This window comes from Agelaius phoeniceus, chromosome 2 (assembly GCF_051311805.1).
Source record: "Agelaius phoeniceus isolate bAgePho1 chromosome 2, bAgePho1.hap1, whole genome shotgun sequence".
Classification (NCBI taxonomy): Eukaryota; Metazoa; Chordata; class Aves; order Passeriformes; family Icteridae; genus Agelaius; species Agelaius phoeniceus.
In genome coordinates this window covers 29,488,600-29,510,187 of record NC_135266.1, presented here as the reverse complement: position 1 = coordinate 29,510,187, position 21,588 = coordinate 29,488,600, and the positions used below count along the sequence as shown (strand labels likewise).

Sequence of the window (21,588 nt, the reverse complement as noted above, 5' to 3'; positions counted from 1 at the left end):
TACTGATCAATCACTGAAAGTGTCTTAAGATAAATTTTATATAATAATCATGTTTATTTGATATGGAGAAAATAAAGCAGCTTAAGGTCACCATCTCCTCTGTCATATAATGTGTTATCCCTGTAGTGCATCTCTCTACCTAATCATATGACATTAAAAGACATCCAGGGAAACCCACTTCACAGAGGGAAAAGGACTTTCTTTCAAAAAAGCCTGTATTCCTGATTTTAACAAATTAAAAACAGACTCAGAAAGTGCAATGACTTTAGTGGGCTGATTAAAGGTTTCTGAGGAAGTTGGGACCACAAACTCTATGAAACTCCAGATTATCCTCTCTCTCTCAGAGGCTCAGATGAATATCTAAACACAAAGAAAAAAAAATCTTTTTCTTCTTTAGCCTGAAGAGAAATAGCCAAATTCCATTAAAGTTTGGATAGCCTGCTTCATCTGTCTGTGAATGTGTACATATATGCATATATATTTAAATATGTGTTTGAAATTTAAAAAAATGTTTTCAGAAGACAGTTCTGAAAATAGTAGCCCTGTCACAGAGTTTCATTATCTACATTTGTTTGAGACTGCCATTAAATTCTAATTCTTCAGACCTAAAGGGACATCAAGGAAAACAAAAACCAACAGTTACTTTACAATTTAAGAAAGGTCAGAGATCACTGTGCCTTGGCACTGAAGTCCTGTAGAACAGAAGCATCTGTTGTGTCCTACTTTTTCTAGTTAATGTGCAGAATCATGACTTTGAAAAGCCAGTTCTGTGGTCTTTAGAGTTAGAGCTTTCCCTGAAACCCTGCTGGAGTGCAGAGCTGGGCAGCATCTCTGGCATTCAACAAATGCACCACCTTGTTTCAGTCTTCAGGCAGCTGCTTTGGACCATCTCCATGGCAGCAGTAATATCTGGCTATTACTCATCCGTGTTAGGTGAGGTTGGAGGAGAGGAACTAGCAATGACTGGTTGTCTGTCTTCTCACAAGATCCCCAAATTCATTTCACCACACTGCTCTGTAGCCCATCGATGGAGCTCTTCTCTTCCTGGAGCACCTGTGGTTTGCTGTGCAAAATGGCATCTAGGGTTGTTGCTTATGCTTGCCTCTCCCAGGAAAAGGAAATTAATTCATAAAATAAGTTTATTAACTATCCTCCATAGTATTCTTCATGACAAACACTAGTCTACTTGTGGGGTTCTGTGAAGGTGGTAGTGAGGAGATTCTGCCAGTGGTAACTACATGTCATCTGTTAGTTGGAAGAACTTAAGGACACAATCCACTGCACAGTCCAGCTGAACACCTTTTGTATACTACTATGACCATTTCTGGAAATGGATGGGTTTGACCTCCTTGTTTTAATAGCTACTCCTCAAAGGTCAGATTATTGTCTGACCTTTCCACTAGTCAGCATGACTAAGTGATTGAGTGTGTCACTTGTGAATGCTTGTTCAGCTCCAACATCTGCAGCTGGGGCAGCAGCCTCCATGCAATTCCCACCATGTCTGGGCTGCTCAGGGGAAAAGCCACAAGAAAACAACCTGTGGCCTCATCAGGATGCCAGTATCTCTGCTGGCTGAGCCCAGCACAGAGATAGAAGTGAGTGCCCAAACTGACCCCTGATGTAACTCCCAGAGCCTGGGTCTTCTTGGTGATCTTCCCAAGGAAGTACTGCATTGCACTAACCCCTGGGTAGGAAGGCTGTTTGACAACAACCTGGTTTACCTCAAGTGACTCATTTATAAAGAAATGAAAGAAAGCTCCAGGTGGTAAAAGTTGCAGAAAAGAGGATAAATGAAATCTGAGAAGCAAATAGTAAAGGAGTCTATTGAATGTAAAGCAGTCACTGGAATTTACATCCCAGATTTTTCTCATAGCTACATGTATTTGAGATTTGCTATATTAATTTTGCATCAGGAAATTCTTAAGATAAATAGATACTGTTTTTACCTCTACATATATAAGAATAAACCAGTGGGGTAGTCTTGAGGTAATGTACATTAGTTTATTCCTCTCTTTTTTGAGGAGTGACTTCCACATCTTATTTGGATTGCTTTTCTCCCGATATCATAATTTCATAATTTCAAAATAAAACATAAAGTACATTCAATAATTCAATATCTTCGGGGCGGGGGGGGGGGGAGAGAGAGAGAGAGAGAGAGAAAGAAAGAAAGAAAGAAAGAAAGAAAGAAAGAAAGAAAGAAAGAAAGAAAGAAAGAAAGAAAGAAAGAAAGAAAGAAAGAAAGAAAGAAAGAAAGAAAGAAAGAAAGAAAGAAAGAAAGAAAGAAAGAAAGAAAGAAAGAAAGAAAGAAAGAAAGAAAGAAAGAAAGAAAGAAAGAAAGAAAGAAAGAAAGAAAGAAAGAAAGAAAGGAGCTGTGCTTTCAGAAATTAGTTTTCTCTACCTATGCAGATATGTTGAGACCATTCTACTAGATCCAGCACAAGGATGTAAGCTCTTCAGAAAATGTTATATCCTGTGCAACTGAAGAATGGAAAGAAAGGCAAAGCAGAATTCTTCTTTGGGGAGTACTGTTTTGTCATAGTAGACAATGAATCATAAACAACTGGAGAAAGAAAAAAAACTGGAAAATCTTTACTTCTGCTCCAACAGGGTGAAACTGAAGAAACTCTGGAGAGGTCAAAGGAGCTGTGCAGAATATGCTTGAATTTCATAAGGACCCACTCAAAATTTCTACCATGACAAATTTTGCTCAGCTTCAATGTTTTTACTGGAATTTGGAATTGTGGTTTCACCACTAATAGACACATTGGGCCCCCACTCACTGTGTTGGAGTTACAAAAGCAGAAATGAATGTGGAAAGAAGGATGAAATATGCCTGAGTATGCCTGTGTACTTTTCAATTTAAACTGGGGAAGGCTCTGTTTATATGAATTAAAGCCTATGAGTATTTTGGCAAACTTATTGAGAACAATTTATTTGTTAGTACTATAAGAAAGGGTCTTAACAATTGACTCTCTTAAGAGATTTCTAGGTCTCCTACTTTTTATTTTGTATTTGTGTTACAATTTTATCTTCCACTTTGGCTTAAAAATAACTTTAGAGTATAAAAGTACAGCTGATAATACTGATAAAGTACAAAAGAACTTAAAATCCCTAAGCAGTTTAGATGAGGTTTGGATTTTGAAATTATGTTCCTTTTTCTGTTATCACTATAAATTAGTTCAGTCTCTCTTTTTTTCTCACTCATTAACCTCCTTCCCAGAAAGAGAGGCATTCCAGACATAATAGCCCACAAAGAAGCACTGTAAACTTGTCCTGCCCACTTGTATCTTTGACCTGAGAAGAGGAAAGGCAAAAACTACTTGAGAACCCAGTCAGTGAGTTTTGGAAACCTCTGGAGCCAGAAAGTGCTGTGGGTGTTTTGATTGTGCAACCTATCTTTGAAAGAGCAGCCATTGCCATGTGAATGTTTATTAATCATGAAAATGTTGTCAGCTCTGTTTCCAAAAATGTAGGTGACATTTTCTTTAAACCACTCTAAAAGTTTTTTCCCCTATATATGTTGGTCTAAGTTCCCTCCCCTCTTAGAAGAAAATTATTATTGTGTTTTTAAATTCAGTATCCAGTTACAGTAGGAGCATGTTTTTTCACTTTTTGGCAAGAATAATATAAATCAGTTCCTGGCTGAGCTTTCTCAGTCATTGTTGAATTTTTCTTTAGAAAAATATTGGGTTTGCTCACTGCTTATGATTAATTTTGAAGCTAAGAGAATGATGCCTGTATGGAAAAATAAAAAATAAAAAATACAAAAAAAACAAATTCATGCCATCCATGTCAGCCATCTCCAATTTCAAACAAGTTTTTTGTAAAATGATTGTGAGTGGATCCCTCTTGACATGAAATACAGTATCTGAAAGTCCATGAACTATCATAACTCTCTGAGCATTTTCGTAAGCTCAACCACAGATATAACTGTAACATTTTCACTGTTTTTCTCCTGGTTCTTTCCTTCAATTTCTTGTAGTTTGGAGAAAAATGTTATGTCTCTTTATGGACTCTTATTAGTACCAGATAATCCTTCTTATTGACTTAGGTGGACAGAAAAGACTAGTATTAAAGTATTCAATAGAGGTTATTAAAATTTTAGTAGGCATGGAGATGATCTGGGTTTTTTGCTGTACTTTGGCTTTCTGGAAACATAATTCACTGGAAGTATTCAACAGAAACAAATATGCTTCTTCAGGCAAAGGTATTAATCAACTGTGGTCTTGCATCAGGACCCTCCAGTCTTTTATGTGGCCAACAAACATTCCTGTCAGGGGGGAACTCACCTCTCCTCTTGGTGCTGAACCACATCAGAAAAGTGTGTCTACTTGAGATGAGAGACAAGCTCATGATTGCCTCCTTTTTTCTAATTTTCTCTTTGGTTTTTGTTTCTTTCTCTCTCCCCAGGCTCCATTCAGATGTATTTTAAATGTAAAAGTTTTCCTGTTCAGAATTTTTCATGCTGGCTGAGCATGTACAGCTGGTTGTATTGGAACTTGCCTTACAGTTAGTGGGCAGCTGCTGATGCTTAGCACCAAATATCAGCTTGTTTCACCCAGCCTTCGATACCTAATGCTTCACTCTGCTGGAAAGCACAGGGCTCTATTCTCCAGTGCTCTATAGTTACATATTTGTCTTCCACATTTCTTAAGGCAAAACTCACTGATGTGTTTCTCTGATGTGCTCATAATTCAAATACCATGTTTGCTGTCAACAAGTCATCTGATTCAAGAACCTTTGACTTTTTCTTTTTTTTTAAAGAGGAAGATGAGGAGTAGCAACCTTCACATCTTAAAAATATTATGCCTCTAGGGGACCGGTCATTATCCTGCAGTAGGTATTTCAAGTTGGCAAATCAATGGAGAAGATCAGGGATGAAGATGAAAGACCCAGCTAGTCTTGACCCTTGCCACTTCTATTTTTTTAAGTCTCCTTCAGTGCTGATCATGCAAAGAGTTGAGCTTAGGCTTATTTTACCACCAGCCAAGGTGGAGAAAACTCATCCTTCTTTTGAACTTATCCTTCTTTTCTCCAAAGGCTTTTTGAAACAGCCTCAGGTTTAGGGTTAATGTTTTGTCTTTCTATTGCTCAAGACTTTATTCTTTGCCTAAGGAATTTCTGAGAATATTCCTTTCTTCTCATGTTGTAATGACCATCATGTCATGACAGTAATGATGACAATCATGACAGATGATCTGGTTTTACAACCCTAGAACTAGGAATTTGAGAGCAGGTATGTCATCATAAAAGCTTTTGTTCTGAAACAGGGCTAAGTATGATAAATGAATAATTTACTTTGTGGATTGCTGGAGATTGTTCCTTTAATGCAGAAACATGTTCTGCTTTATAGTGAACCCTGAAGTGTTAAAGTGTGTCAGGTATTAGGAAACAGAAGGCTTCTCCATATGGACATGGACAAAGATATTATCTCTGCTGCTCTGCAGAGCAAATTTTAAAAATTACAAGTTATTTTGTAATGGATGAACACTACCTGCTATTTTGCTTCTATTAATCAACCTTATTTCCATTGTCTATATACACCAGCAAATCAGCAGCATTTTGAGTGAGCTAAGAACCACCTAAAGTGTAATCTCTGTCTTTAAAACAGATTACTGTGCATTAAGCTCACTGTGGCATTCTGAAAAAAATGTTTTAATGATACCAAGGTCCCAATATAAGGTTTATTAAAAGTTTAGGAACAGAAAAGTTCAGACAACAGTCTGTTAAAGAAAGAGAGAGATTATAGTACCTTACTTGAAACTGCTTAAATTTGCATGATTTTAAAGGCATCCAACACTTCCTTGAAAATATAATGTCTTTCAAAGCGTGTCCTGTAAGCCTCCTCCTCTGAAGTTGTAGGTTAGAGATGTTGTAAGGTTTCGTATTATTTTAGTCATCAAAAATGCAGAATCCTCATGTGACTATCATGGGTAAAGAGGTATCCATGCTTTCCATGCTTAGTCCTCACACTGTGGTTGCATGTGGGACTCCCTTTTGATATTATGAAGGAAAACATTTAATTTTTTCCACAATGAATTTCACTGAAGGAAGCTTTTCCCCAGAATTAGTTAATTCCCTCTACATGTTTTCTCCGCAGTGACCAACTCCTATTAGTGCAGTATTTAGACATATTCTTGATCATGTAAATTTTAGCATATGCTTTAACATAACTGGTGAAACATTAAGCCCCCAAAGTGCATTAGTCACAGTTTTAGATTAATCCTTAGATTAAAACTCAAATGAGGTTTTAGTAATCTCTTAGATTCCAGCTTCTTCATAGTCTGTAAAGACCTTAATTTATGAAATGTTCACCACTCTCTAGCTTGCTCCTCAACATATGTGGCTTGATCCCTCTTTGTGCCAAAACTGTGCCTTGATTCATCTGTTTTTAGTGTGAAGGGAATGGAAGGACCATGGGGGGAAGGTCACTGGAGACTTGTGAGTTTCCAATCTAGGAACATTTTCTCTGTCACTAAAATGCTGCCTTATATTCTTTGAAAATGCTCAGTAAAGGTTTTCTCTGTAAAATCAAAAATCATACCCCGTATTTTTGCATTACACACAAATATGTGCCTTTAGTGTCATAGGACCTGCAGAATTTAAAGTCTAAAGCAAAGAAATAGCCAGTTTAAATTAAGAAATTAATTAATTGGTATTAGTTTTGCCTCAAACCTAATAGTGTTGAAAAACGACATTTTAACTGCTTCAGTGTCAGAGATAATCACAGCACCTTACTTATTCTCAGGTTTGGTGAGCTCTGCCTGGTAGTGCAATCTGCTGCAGTTGCTTGCTTTAGGAAATGTCTGAGTAACATGTTAATGGCCCCTGTTTGAGAGAACCATATTCAAAACATGTTTGATCTTGTGTTAGCATGTGAGGACTCATTACAGACCTTTAAATGTTCAACTCCTCATGCTATTATCAAGATAGTTTGGGTTTTATAAACTGAAGTTACTGAAATGTGAGTCAATACCCTTTATCGTTGACACTGGAGTACTATATCTGACAAATACTGTAAAAACTAATCAAAGCAAAATCTGGTCTGTGCTGGGTATTCTGAAAGGCCATTTCTTTACATTTTTTCTGTCTTTTCACGTACTTTCCAACAGAGATCTGCATAGTTATTTATAATCATATTTCTGTAGTCTTTTTTTGATTAACACAAGGTTTATGTGTTGTATTCATTCAACTTGGTAATCTTTGGTTCTTAGTGAGATTGCATGAAAAAACACACAAACAACCCTTTCTCACGTTTGAGCACTGTGAGTAACAACTCGCAGTTGGTACTGTGAAGACAGAAGATCTCCTGATGAAAGTATCTCATTGTCATCTCTGAAATGTAGTTACAGCACCAGAGAATGTGGAGGCAGCATTGTCTCATTGAAGAATAAAAGCAGCTAGATCACAGCTTTTGTTCATGGTTTTATACCTAAATACTAGCCCTTACTATTATTCCACACCTTTGTTCCTTCACACCTGAGGCTGAAATAGGCCATGTTTGTTTTGGTGGGTTTTTTTACTTTTACAGGGTTTCTTTCTTTAGTGCTCATGCTCAACACGCATCATCTTTTACGATGGGAAGTTTGCTGATTCTTTTTGTAACTTCCTGTTGGTTCCCATGAGCTTCACAGACAAGGACTTTTACTAATACTGTCATAAAAACTTCATCTTCAGCTGACAGGAGGGTTTTAAAAATTAGGAGCAGAAACAATTATGTTAATAAAGCATATTTACTTTTAGACATGATAAGTGCTTTATGATCTGGGAACAGTCAGATTTTATCATTGAGGCTGAATTGTTGAGCACAGCAGTATTACTAGTTAGGAGGTAAAATTGATCTGGAAAAAAATAGTTTGCATTATCAGTTACTTCTCTGTCAACCTTCTATCTCTCTTGATCAAGAAATGAAGTCCTTGGAAAATGAATGTACAAAACAAATGTCTGTTGTACAGCAAGATGTTCTTTAATTTACTTCCTTTTGTTTAAAAGTGATGTCTGTTTAGCACATTGGTTTAGATATGATTTAAAGCAGTTGACATGACAGATTGAAAACTTAAAATGTAGCATGAATAATACACAGTAAATTTATGTTGGGATGTTTTTATTCACTAGGGAGCCCTGAATAAGTTAGCAGCACTTGCAGCCACAACTTGTATACAGGAGAATAATTTGTATTTATTTCTTTCCTCCATGGAGCTAACTTATGTATATACATGTGTGTGTATATATATATATATATATATATATATATATATATATATATATATATATATATATACACGTATATGTATGTCCATGTTTGTGTGTGTGCATTCATGCATAATATATGAGTATGAGTATATGTATATACATATAGTCAGCTGAGATTCACACACACATGCAATCCATGCAGTTTATTAACAGTTAGCATATCATCTCTAAATGGAGCTTACTGCAATTTGAGATGTGCCCTGCTAGGAGCTAATGAGCAAACTCCTGCCTAATATTGACAATTAATCAGGCATAAAAGCATCCAGGATCAGGACCCATTGCCAAGCAGAGAAGACTCATACAGACTTCAATGAAACATGATATGTGAACAAATTTGTCTAATTGTATATCAGTCCTACGAACAAATTCCCACCAAAAGACTTAATTATCCACAATACAGAAGCAATGGATCTATCTCAGAATGTTACTGGCTTTTTGGTTTGTTGTAAGCCATTTACCGTAACTAATAAATTGAAGGAAGTATCATTATGTTTTCTTGCCAGTGTTCCTATTTTAATTGGCCTTGTATACTTGAGCCAATATCTGTGCATTGACTAGAGTAAGTGAGTAATGATTGCACAATAAAAAGTGATCACTATTGGCTGAATACTTTTCTTCCATTGATGTGGGAAGATTTGCTCTCTCTGATAAAATTAACCTCAAAAATAAAAAAAGTCTCCCAAGTTAACAAAGAGTGCAGTAAAAGGTTCAACCTTACAGTTTATAATAAAAGAATAAAAACATTATTGCTAATATAGAAAACATATATTTGTTCAGGTTCTGTGAGCTTAATACTGCTAAAATATCTGCTATACAACTTTTTTTCTTCTAGAATAAAACTGTGTACCACTTTCTAGTTTAAAATCATGGTACAAGCCGTTTTTTTTAGCAACATCAATAGAAAGCCTGTTATGACACACAACAGAAAACCACTTGAAGTATTGCTGTTACTCACTACAGAAGAATGATTTGTGCAAAGATAAGATGCTTTGGCCTTGAGACACACACGAGTAAATTGGGTAGTTTTCCTAAGAAGCATTCTTGTTGAACTGTTTTCCTTTTCCATTTCAGTTGACAATATGGATCTGTAGTATATTGTTGGATCTGCTGTGTGATAACACAACAAAGCCTGTGTTCTGCTCTCAGCAGTGCTATTTATACCTTGTAACATTTTTCAAAGTACTGCTTTAGTGTTTTTCCCCTGCTCAAAAAAAAAAAAAAAAAGAAAGCCCAACCAAAACAACATAAGATAACCTGCCTCCAAAACAGATAAATAAATAAATAAATAAAACCAGCCATAAGTCAGATTCAAGCCTGGATATTTTTCTGACAGTGAAGCTCCTTTTCCAGTTGATTTACAGAGGAAGAGCTGTGTCTTGCAAATGATGTAATATGAGCCAGAGTCCACACTTCACAACTGGAGAAGGCAAGAACTGCTCAGATCATTATCTTAAGCCTATTAATGTGAATGGAGAGGAAGGACTGTCTCTGGAATTGGGCTGAGGGCTGATGAATAGCTGTCTCCCAAAACTCTCCACACCAGTGAGGGTACAAGCTGCAGTCTCAAGTGGAAGGCAAGAGCAGTGAAGGATGCAGGCTAAGCACCTTCTAGCTTTTATTTGAGGATGGCTGATAGCAAGAAAGCTCAGTATGACTGCTGAGCTTTCATATTGAAGTGTATCTTCATGTGGTCTCTGGGAGAGACCCTTCTGTCCTGGGTGCCAATCAGCTGTGATCAGCCAGAAGCTGAAGTGATACTTATTCATTGCTGGAAGTCAGGGGAAGAAGCAGGAAGAGATTTATGCTAGGCAGCAGCACAAGGCTTAAGTCGTCCTTAGGCAGCAAAGAGAAGTGAAAAAAAAAAAAAAAGAGGCTGCTAAAAAATTTATTACTGGTATATTTTGAAATATATGGGTCACCAAAACCAAAGCAAGACTAAACATGACTTTCCCTTATACTCAGAATTCACACTTTCCTGGTCAACACTGAACTGTTTGGCAATGGCTAGCTTTTAATATTGACCATTTTGTGTGAGTGTAGATGTGTTTGTGCATGTCCATGCCCCACCTAAAAATAAAAAAAAAATTGATGGCCAGAGATAAAATTATTTATTATTATTAATAATTATTAATAAAAATATTATCATTAATTATTAATAAAATTATTAATTTCTCTTAAAGTTACAGTACACAGTGAGATTACAAATCGGGAAAAGATATATCCAATAACTTATATTGGGGAGTGGGTGCATTGTTATTATTATTATTATTATTATTATTATTATTATTATTATTATTATTATTATTGCTATTATTATTATTATCATCATCATCATCATAATCATCATTATTATTATTATTATTTCCAGTTTTTCTAATAATCAAGGGCAAGATGAGAAAGAAAAAATTAAAGAAGAAAAAAAATACAACACTTCATTAATTGACTTCTTTTAGTGCCCCAATATCCTGATAAAATGGCTGGATAGCCTCTGTGGCTTCAATATAGATACCACGCTTTTTAGCAGCACAGAATGACTTTTTTTTTTCGTGAGTGTAGGAAAAAAATTAATATGAAGGACATTATATTCTTGGGTATAAACTTCAGAAGATGGGTTATCTTTCTATTAAGGACATCTCTCATTTTCTATAGATAGATAATTTCCTCTCTTTTTGAAAAATTATTTGTCTTGGCTAATCACAATAAAAGGGAAATATATTAACAGCTGTACTGTCATAAATCTGCTTTTCTCTTAATTCATAGTAAATCAGCAGTTTCATGGATAATTTGCTACACCCAAAGCACACAGACGTGGAAATACAGCCATCACAGAAAATTTTCTACTCTAAGGAATAGGAAGAAAAACTGCTAAAATCAGACATAACACCTTTAAGCTTCTCTTTTTTCTTGCTGGCTTTCCTAAATAGAGCCTTTAGAATTCCTGGTATCTCTCAAAACAGTAATTATTTCTTTCTCATCATTAAAAGTCTTCCCTCACCAAACTCACAGTCTTACAATTAAGAGTCAAGACAAAACTATGCTAGGTTTAGCACTCTAGGGCAGCACTCTAAGGGAGGAGGTGGCTGAAACTTGGATCTCTCCTTTATTTCCCCTGCAGCTCATGTTACTCTGCTATAATTTTTTGGCATGGTCACAGCACCACACTAAATCAAAAAGGAACAACTGCCTTTGCCCAGCTCTAGGTTGTTCAATTTTTTTTTCTACATGCTTACCCTCTTACCCATTGAAGTATCTGAATGGAAAATATTGAAAGCGGTTCTATAACACATATGTTGCAATTGAAAATAAAATACCTGTGACAGTTTATGTGTGTTTACATACATATAGGTAGAGATACATATAGAAACATAGATACATGGATAGATAATAATAAATACATATATATCAATAAAATATACAGAAATGCATGTATCAAGTTGAAATTTCAAGACAGCATAGAATGGTTCTGTTAATTTGGGGTGTTTATTTTTAATGTGCTAACATATAAACATTTTAGAATGTTTAATAAATTTCTTTGACTGTTGACTCTTCACCCCGGTTCCTGATCCAGGCTCACTGGGGCAGAGCAATGATGTCAGAGAAGGACAGTCACATCTCTGCAGACTTTGAAGAAGCAGGTGACATCAAGGTGAGGAGCAGATCATCTTCCTCAGTGTTTGGGAGCTGTCTGATGTTCCTGGGAGGACAGTCCTCAATTCAAAGTATATTTTGAAGAGCTAAAATTATTTAGCAATTGAAAGCAAACTTTTGAACACCATTTTGGAATTTGGGGTTTTTTTTACTTTTTTTGTTGGAAAATTAATAGGAAAAAAAACAATCAGGGAAGGAATTGTTATGTCCGAAAAGTTTATGTTTCAAAATATGCTTGCCAGCTGGTGTGAGCCTGGGCTGTTTTTGAGCCTTTTCTCCAGGCTCTATCAGTTGTTTTGAAGGCTGATATAGAGCTACATGTGAGGCTTGGAGACAGAGAATTGCAGTGCCTACCTGTACCAGCCTACAGTTTTGGGATACCTAAAAACAGGACAACTCTTGAGTCACCTTGTGCATTATACTTTTTTGCCTGTATGCACCAGTGACACTCAGCTTTAGCTTTCTTTTTAGTTCCTAAAAGTTCCTAATTTTCCTTTTTAGTTCTACCTCAAAACATAAGCATTTAGAGGTGAAGGCAGGCACATGTTGCTTTTACCATCTAATAGTGATTAGTCAATATAAGGTACAACTGCTCCTGCTAATTTTCCCTTGAAAAGCAGCAAAAGCAGGGTCTGGTGGGAATCTGGTGGGAATGCCCACTGACTTATCCAATCTCTTTTCAAGACAACAAAAAACAAGCCATGAAGGTGATGCATAGGTGAGGAGACAAATTTTTGAGATAGCTACAGTTTGATACATACAAAAGTTCTTGGATTCTGAAAGGAAAAATAATTTCCCTCCAGACTAGTGAGCTTCTTTGTAGAAGCCACTGTAGTACAATACTTTTATCCAAGCAACACAATGTGTCTCTTTCTCCAGAAAGCCTTGAAGTAGAGTCCTAACTGAGAGGTTGTAATAAAAATGTAAGTAGTCATGGGATTAGAGGCAAAGTTCTTTCCTGAGTTTCAATCTCATTAAAAGGGAGAAAAAATAAAGCTCAGGAAAAACTGAATTTCAAGGTAGAAGAGGGTTTAAAACCAAACCTTGCTCCTGTAGACTCCTTTCCTTTGAGCTGGGTCTGTAGCACATGGTTTCCAATTGCACTGCATTTGTTTACAAGGTTATGTATATATGTGTTATGTATATATGTGTTATTATATAACATATGTGTGCTGATTTATTATTTTTAATTTTTTATCTATTGCACCTTTATTACAATATGATACTGTTAACAGCCATAGAGGAAGAAATTAGTTAAATTCCTGACATAGCTAAAAAGCACTGAAATTTTTTCAGAAACATTTATGAAGTTCCTACATTACAGAAGTTCAGAAGACTGCTAGAAAAGAAGGTGGTACTGTTTGTACAAGTATTCAAAATCTTAATAGTCAAAAGTACAGAATAGGAAGAGAGAGGTAGACTTTGTAGAAGACAGCATAAAGCTGGGCTTTATTTCCTGAGAGGGGCTATGAAATACAAGTCATTAAAACTTTGTAAAGGGACAGTATAACTTTTTAAAATGAAACTTCATAGTAACACAGTCAGAATTAAAATAAAATGTAAATTTCATGCTTATGTGCCTTAGAGAAAGATACTAAGACAGAAGTTAATAAGAGAAACTATTTGTGTTAGCATTCATTGCAGTGAAATACCATTTTTTGTTCCTAACTTAGAGTTATCAAGGAATGTATTATAAGTCTGAGGAATATCATTTTTCGTTACATATCTGCCTTTTCATATGATAAATATCTTTTTAAAAATGTATGTAAGTTATGCTTGTAAATATCCTTTAAATAACCTTCAAGCATTTCTTCCATATATTGAAGATAAAGGAGAAACTTGATTTTGATATTTTCCTGATTTTAAATGACATACAGAAAAATATGTATATATTTTATAGTTTAAACATGTCTAAGCTTTACATTTTCCTTTAATGAGGACATTAGAAGCAAAAATGACATGTGTTGTGCAATGTTGCTGCCACAGAAGTAGAAAAGAGAAGGAGTACAAAATTCAGGATTTCTGTCAGCGATAACTTGATTATTTTGGTGATTTGGATATGAACATTACTAATTTTAAGTATAGCAGAGCAGCAGCTAAAGACAGGAGGATACTGCCTTGGCCCTGAGCAGGCTATCAGAGCCACTGCTCTCAGTGGGTGTTCCCTTTGTATGCAAGAAAAGCCAGGTGAACTTCACCTCCCCACCCACATGAATCTCTGCACCACTGGAAATGGGTGACTAACAGAAAAAAAAAAAAAAAAACTTCAGCAAGAAGCAGGGCAAAGAGGGGAAAGGGCGAATGAGAAAAGGAGCCACCATAAGATCTGTTCAGCAAGGTGTGCCTTACCCACCAAACCCAATTGCAGGTAATGCAACAGTACAAACATGAATCCAAATTTTTGGAATATTTATTGGAAAGGCTACTTAATGTTGTTCTTCTCTTTTAAATTTCTTTAGAAAATTGTAGTTGACTAGAGCTAATTCCACTTAAAAATTATATGATTTAAAATTTAATTGAAGAAGTCATCCGCAGTTATTTATTGATAGCAGAAGATTCAATAGATATGTTTGTAGCTCACCCCATTGTAACAGAAGGTATATTTAAATCATTCTTTATGAAAATATGGGGAAAGCAAACAGAATTTTTAAATAAAATTTCTTTAAGTAAAAATAGAAGCTATCTCAACTTATCATTTCATGAAACAACTGTCCATGTCCTTATTTTGTTTTTTTTTTAATGTAGATTATGCATTTAAACTTTCTGGGTTCAATTGTTCAACAAGTTCTAGAGAACAACTTAGAGGAGATGGGAGAGAATATGTTTTCTCTCCCTAAAATTATCCAGTCAAAGGTGGCTGCAACAAACTTCCTTGCCCCTCTTTAGAAACAAAAATCACCTTTGGGCCAAGAAAAAGAATCTAAAATTCTAGACCCTGAGGAACTGATTGAGAAAACTCATAACAAGTGAAATAGGTGAAAAAACTAACATTTCCCAAGTGTTCCAGAACTAGTTAAAAAAATTTCTGTGAGTATATAAAAAAATCTTGCAAAAACATATCCAAATAATCATGTCAAATACAATTTCTCATTAGCCTTATATAGGTAAAAATGTTTAACAACACTAAACAATAAGGTATTCAAAATATAGAACATCTAGTTTAATGCAGATTAATTTTTAACAAGAATTCCTATGCAGTAGGCAGATAGTTCCCACATTCCATTGTGATTGACAAGCCTGACATATGGAATAGTTCACAAATTCCCAGGTGACTGACAGATGGAGAATAGAAAGGCGGATAAAGTTGCCTAGAGAGCTGAGGACGATTTCATATTCAGCGGTTTTGATCAAAAGGATTCCAGATCTCACACTAAATTTAGCACCGCTGGCAATTAGTGCATGATTTATTCAGTCCTTTCATTTGCTGGTTGACAAATGGAAAACAAGCACAAAATTAAAAATAAGTTTATTTCCAGCATTTCGGATATTTAAAATGTGTGTGTCTTTGTTTGCACATAAATTAACATGAGATGAATTTATAGTGAGATTAAATCTGAAATGGAGATGCAAGCAATAAATAAGAGCTTTTTTATGTATCTTTCAGGCAGAACAGGTGTTTGAATTAAGAAATACTAATATGTTTAGCAGCATGACTCCACCTTTAGCATTAGGGAGTTGATGTTTCCCTAAATTTAGAATAATCTTTCCACAATTTAAGATTCTTTCATAAGCTTCCAGCATAGGTGGCCATCTGTAAGTCAATACTAATGCTTTTCAGACCAATAATAATAAGGAAAAGCTATCCCCATGCTTTTTGAACACAAGTGAAGAACTGCAATTTTCCTACTGATGTGTCTGCATAATTCTTACAAGTGGCAGTTAAACACAAACAAAAAGCAAGGGAGTCTTCCCAACAGTGGAAAACGTCATTATTTATGAAAAATAGAAAGGAAACTCTTCAGATCCACTAGCAAAACTTGTTGAAGCTAGAATCCAATTTCTCATTTATTTTTCTGACTTTGGAGTGGAGAGTCATTTCCTCCAAAACAATTAATTCATATGAGCCTTCTGAATAGAATATGGCAATATCTCATCCAAAAATGGGGACCACAGCATGGAATTCCACTCCTGGGGCAACCTATGATCTAGGAAATTTCAGGTGTGCTTTCAATGGAGAAAACAATCTATAAAGACTAATAAGAAACGTTCATTTCTAAATCTAACACTGAATTTAGTGAGCTTGTGCTTATTCTGAAGGATAATGAAAGCAACATGAAATTCTGGGTACATTTTTTAAAACCACAAGTACTGTTCAAAATCGTTTGTGGAAATACCATAATTTGCAGCCTATAAGGGTGTAAGCCTGTAAGTCTTCAAAAGTTTACTTTTTGCAACAAATAGAGAGATGTTAAGCTAATCAGAATGCAAAAAAAGGCCAAAGAAAAAGCTGCTGCTCTTGGTGAAAAGGTGTAAACTGCTGACGGGAAATGTTTTAAATCCTGAAACTTAGAGAACTGAGAATAAAACCTGCATACTATAAAATTTAAATTTAAAAACATAAATAATTTAAAATTATTTTATAACAGCTTCTACTATTTTTTTTCTGGCTACAGAAACCTGGAAGTAGTAGCAGGTAGTGGTGCAGTGTAACTCTGTAGTACACCTATCTCCTAAGACAGAAATATATTTCCCAAGCCTCTGTGAAAACTCAGCTCATTGCTTTAGGAAGTCATTGAGCTAGCATGACACCAGCATAGCCCAGCCTGAGGAGCACAGCACACTTTGTGCTTCCTTGCACTCAATTTCCCATCTTTGCAAGAACCTGTGGTTTATTATTACCATTTTCTCCTCCTCTGGATATCTCTTCCTCACTCCCAGCAGCAACCCAAAGTAATTCCCAGGCAAGCAGCCTCAGAGCAGACTTTTTTTCTTTTACAGAATTCCCTTGCCAGTGCCCTTAAGCACTAGAACAAAATAAAATCATTGTCTCTCCATAAATGTAATTCTCCTCAGATTTTTTGCACCTCTGAAACACAATATGTCTCTCAGCTCCTCCCCTTCCTCTATACTTATTTTCACATTTAAGAATAAAAAGAAAACAACAAAAAACCCCACAAAAACAAACAAACAAAAACAACAACAACAAAAACCCCAAAACAAAACAAAAGAACACACCAGTAGCTGTTGCATTCACAGTACCTACAGCTATGTGGCCTACATAGCAACTTTTGAGTGAATATGTAGAATACCCATATTTCTTGGGATGAAGGAGAACATCTCACAGAGAAAATACATGTGGTAGATTGTCCCTAGCTAATCTAGGAAGATAGAATTTTTGTCTGTTCATATAAGTTATGGTATTTCCTCTGTCTATTCCAGATCCTAAAAGACGAACATTTGATTCACTGAATCACTGGGATTTACACATATCTAAAACTTACTTGGTCCAAAATAGTTTTCTTCTCCTTTGGGGACAGGAGAGAAGGCAACAGGAATTAAAAGGGAAGTACCATGCACTTACTAAACCCTTCTAAGAGGCTAAGAAACTGGAATATCTGCTCTACTTGGGAAATGTAGGGAGCAGAGCTGCATCGTTGTTCTCTCCTCTATTGCATCTAAGCAGCAAATGTCACCATCTTTCCAAAAAAAGGCAGTCCTGCTTTTATGGGCACAATCGTGAAGCTGCCATTGTGCAGGAGACTCTAACTGATTGGTAACTCTATCACTGTTTTCCAAGATGTGCCTGTTTTGCTCTTTTCAGTTTTTCTTCTTGTCCCTCTTAGTTTTTTCTCTTTTTCTGACAGACAGGAAGGCAGCGCTTACTGGTGTCTGCTAAGGCAACGTCTCCTTTTACTACACAGCTACACAGACTAGAGACATGGATTTAAAATGTAATGTGAAATTCTGTAAATTCAAATTATTCCAGGCAGGTTGCATCCAATCCAAACACTGGATTTTTTATGCTTCTGTCCTGTGGTTACCAGTGCTTCAACATTCTTCATTATTCTGTGATGAGTGTTGTTGCTTGCTTTGTACGAGTATGCTAGGAATAAAGTTTTGCTGAACTGGAAGTGGAGTTGATCCAACTTTCATCCCTTCTTTCTTGCCACCATCACTATGAGTGGAAGTCAGAGAAATTAAGGAGTTCCCAATATACCCATTATGGTATTTTTTTTCATTTGTGTTCTTCATTAACTAATTTTTAAATCCTTGAGTTAAAGATCTGTCTTGTTCATCTTTTGCTGGTGAGGCCCTGCACCTAATGAGGAGGTCATGATCACACCAGAGCTGGCTATGAAGTAATAGAGGAATCAGAGAGGCAAAGAATTTGTCTCCTTGTAAGTTGCCTTCCCTGCACTTGAGTGAATACCGATAACCAAAACTTCATTTTTTTCTTGCGTAGTTCAGATAGTTCATTTGGTGAATTGTTTACTACATTGACTGTTTTCACATGGTATTGTTTCTTTGCCATGACTACATGACTAAACCTTTAAATAAGATACTAGGAGAGTAATTAAGAGAGTGAATTCACTGGTAGCAAAAAAATCAGATTTGAGTCACATCTTCATGAATGTGTCTTTCATTATTTGACCAGCTGGAGTTTATCGCCATCACTATTTTATCCTCTGCTGATTTTTCACTTCATCATAATGTTTTGGTTAAATTAAATAATCTTCTTTCTGGGCCAGATTCTGCTTTCAATTATGTTAGTGTAAATCTAGAAGAACCTCACTAAAGGACAGTATAGTTATTTTTATTTATTCCAGTGTAACACAAAATGGAGATTGTCTGCTCTACATGTGCTGCTTGGTCCCTATATTATTCTTTAAAATCTCTTTATTTGTTTACAGACACAGCATTTTTCCCCAAAAGCCTTTATCACTTGCTCTGCGTGTGTTGTAAGGAAGGAGAGAAGTGTTCTTCCCTGATATTTTTTTCTTAGCCCTTTTATTTTTCTCTCCAGACACTATATTATGTGTTTAACTACTTAATATTATTTCCTCCCTGTCCACCCATCTGTTTATTTTAGTTGCTTCTTCCTCTTGGCTGGCTTCTGTATAGACTCTCCCCATATGCCTGCTAGGAATGTGAATGAATATGATTAACAAGCACTGAAATGCACAAATAAGATCTTGCTTGAAACTCTGTTTCAGGATCTGCGTATGGTGGGTGTTTCAGACCGTGTCTGCTTCTCAGCACATTAAATATCCTGAACATAGGTGTGCAGACAAGGGCGAGTCCACACGATGAGACGGTGTTTCCTTGGCACTGATGAGTAGGTCTTGTGAAGTGATCCTTTCTGCCTAATAACCCTCTTCGTGCACTGTAGCAACAGTGGCTAACAGCTCTGCAGAGAAGCATGTGCTGTGCATTTGCATCTGTGGAGCAGATACGCAGAGCGGAGTCCTGCCAAAGCCTCTGGAAGTGTCACATCTTACATGGGTGTTGCAACTTCCTCTGCCTCTGCACAAGCCCTACCGCTGCTGAATTCTTCCAGAGCTCTGCTAGCTTTTACACATATAATTTAATCCAGTGTTACTTCTCTGCATGAAAGTACCCTGTGGAGTTCTGCTTACCAAGGGCTTCCTGTTGTATCAGAGGTTGCAGCAACACGCCAGAGACCTTCGAGTCTTTGTGACAAAGCAACAGGTTGAGAGAGCTGAGAAATTAAGACTGTGTGAAAAAAGATGGCAAAGATGAAACCTACCAAAGCTTAGCATAATGAGTTCTGTGACTGGGAATAGCTATCATCTCAGCAAGTTATACAAAATAAATCCTGAACCCTTGTTCCTTGCTTTCTGAATGCTCTATCTGAATAATCATAAGGCTGATTTTCTGAATTTTTTAGCTGTATTTAGTAGATCTTTCTCAGCTGCGGGCAATCACAAAAAACCCACAAAATCTATCCCAAAAAAGAACATTTTCTGCCAGGTAAGGGGAGCTTCAGACCCCAAGCCAACTCCCTTGTTTCAGCATTAATACTCAGTCAGCAGATAGCTGTTACTCATGATCTTTCCATCCCAGGAAATGGCAGTGCTTGTCTTTCATACACTTTGAACTTATAGCTGGACAAACGTGTATAGACCAAATGGAAACAATATGTATTTATTTTTCAGTTTGGCCAGGAATTTGAAAAGGATTCATTTTCAATTGGCCTGAAAAATCTGTTTGTGGAAGTGCTGCCATAAGAGGTCAATTCCTTGATTGTTCTGGATAATGCTGGAAAACCTCTCTACAAATAATTTTTGGTGGTTATTGATTTACATTTTCATAGTCAATATATTTGGCTGTGATTGCATCTTCTTTGTGCTTGAACTCTCCAAGTCTGGTTTAATCTTACTGGCACCACTGCTTATTGAAAAAGACCTTTAAAAGCAGCTGCTGCAGAGTGCTCATAGTAGGAAGCCCAATCACAAGGGCCACAGCCATCCAACAGCAACAGAGAAATGGTGCCAGCAGGCTCATGACTGCTCACTGTTTGACTCCACAACTTAAACAGAAATCCAAAAACATAAAATGTTTGGCTATGTTGGAGGGGACAGAGCATGTATTTCATATATGTAAAAGGAGGTAACTAATAAAAAATACTGTGTTCCTGAACAGAATAGGAAGTGAAATTAATTAAACATACTATTCACTTATGAATAAGTCCTATGTGTTGATCAAATTGCAGAATATGCCCAGTGAAAACCTGGCAAAAATCCAGAATTCAGTAGGACCTCAGTTCTCCAAATGTGTGTGAGTCTGAGTAGGTGTAGAGCTCCGTTGACAGGGCTCCCAGCCTGCTGCACAGTATGGACCTTTGGAAAGAAAACTTGTGTGCATCTGAGTATGTGTAACTGGCTACATATTTGGAACCCAGATTTTATCATTAATAATAAAGTCAGAGCTAAATGGTTGGTGATAAGTTGCTGAAATTCAGAGGAAGAAATTTGAAAACATATGGTAAGATTTGGTTGAAATCCAATGAAATAAAGTAATTGAATTTTGTACAAAGGCCACAGAAGGGAAATGGAAAATGTGCAATGATAAATTAATGTGTGGCCAAGGGTTGCGTGTCTTATCCAGCAATATATACAGTAGAAAGTAAAAAAGTCAGTGTAGATAAATAAAGATGAGAAAAAGTAATTAAGGGTTGAGACACAGGCATATGTGAGGTATAAAACATCCAGGTATGAGAGAGATCTGGAAGCATTAGAAAATGATTTTCAGAAAAAATTATGAGGAAAGCAAAGGTGAAAAATGAAATGAGGATCACAGAAAAGTTTGGATATATATTAAGGCATTTTTCAAGTATCTAAGGAATGGGAGGTCACTGAAGGAGGCAGCAGTGCCTCAAAGAGAATAGAAGGATAATTTATTGAGAGGTAGACACTTCAGAAGAATTAAATGTTTTCTTTGATTTATTGTTCATAAAAGGAATGGAGGACATATGCCAGGAATAGACAAATACCAAAGGAAAACAGGTTCATGCCAGAATTAAAAAAATCAGAAAACTTTGGCATAGGTTCTCAGCTGATGAAAATCTGCCGGGTTCCCTTGCCCTCAACAGAGCCAGTTAACCCATTAAGATGGTTTGGAGACATTTATCTCATATTTCCCAGCTCTACATAGAATACTTTACTGAAGTATACAAATGGTTTTATATTCTCTATTTTTCTTCTTTCTTTTCTCTGATTTGGGTGG

At 36.2% G+C, this 21,588-nt stretch overlaps 1 protein-coding gene across 2 annotated transcripts in view; it reads left to right on the top strand.

The window, feature by feature from the left end:
- The window catches only part of LOC129117638 (uncharacterized), a 375,689-nt gene that overhangs the window by 78,713 nt on the left and 275,388 nt on the right, over positions 1-21,588 (top strand). For both annotated transcript variants that reach the window (XR_013180864.1, XM_077173394.1), the window contains exon 7: positions 11,822-11,899. The gene's annotated coding sequence lies outside the window, so the exon portion shown is untranslated. The remainder of the gene's footprint in view (positions 1-11,821; positions 11,900-21,588) is intronic.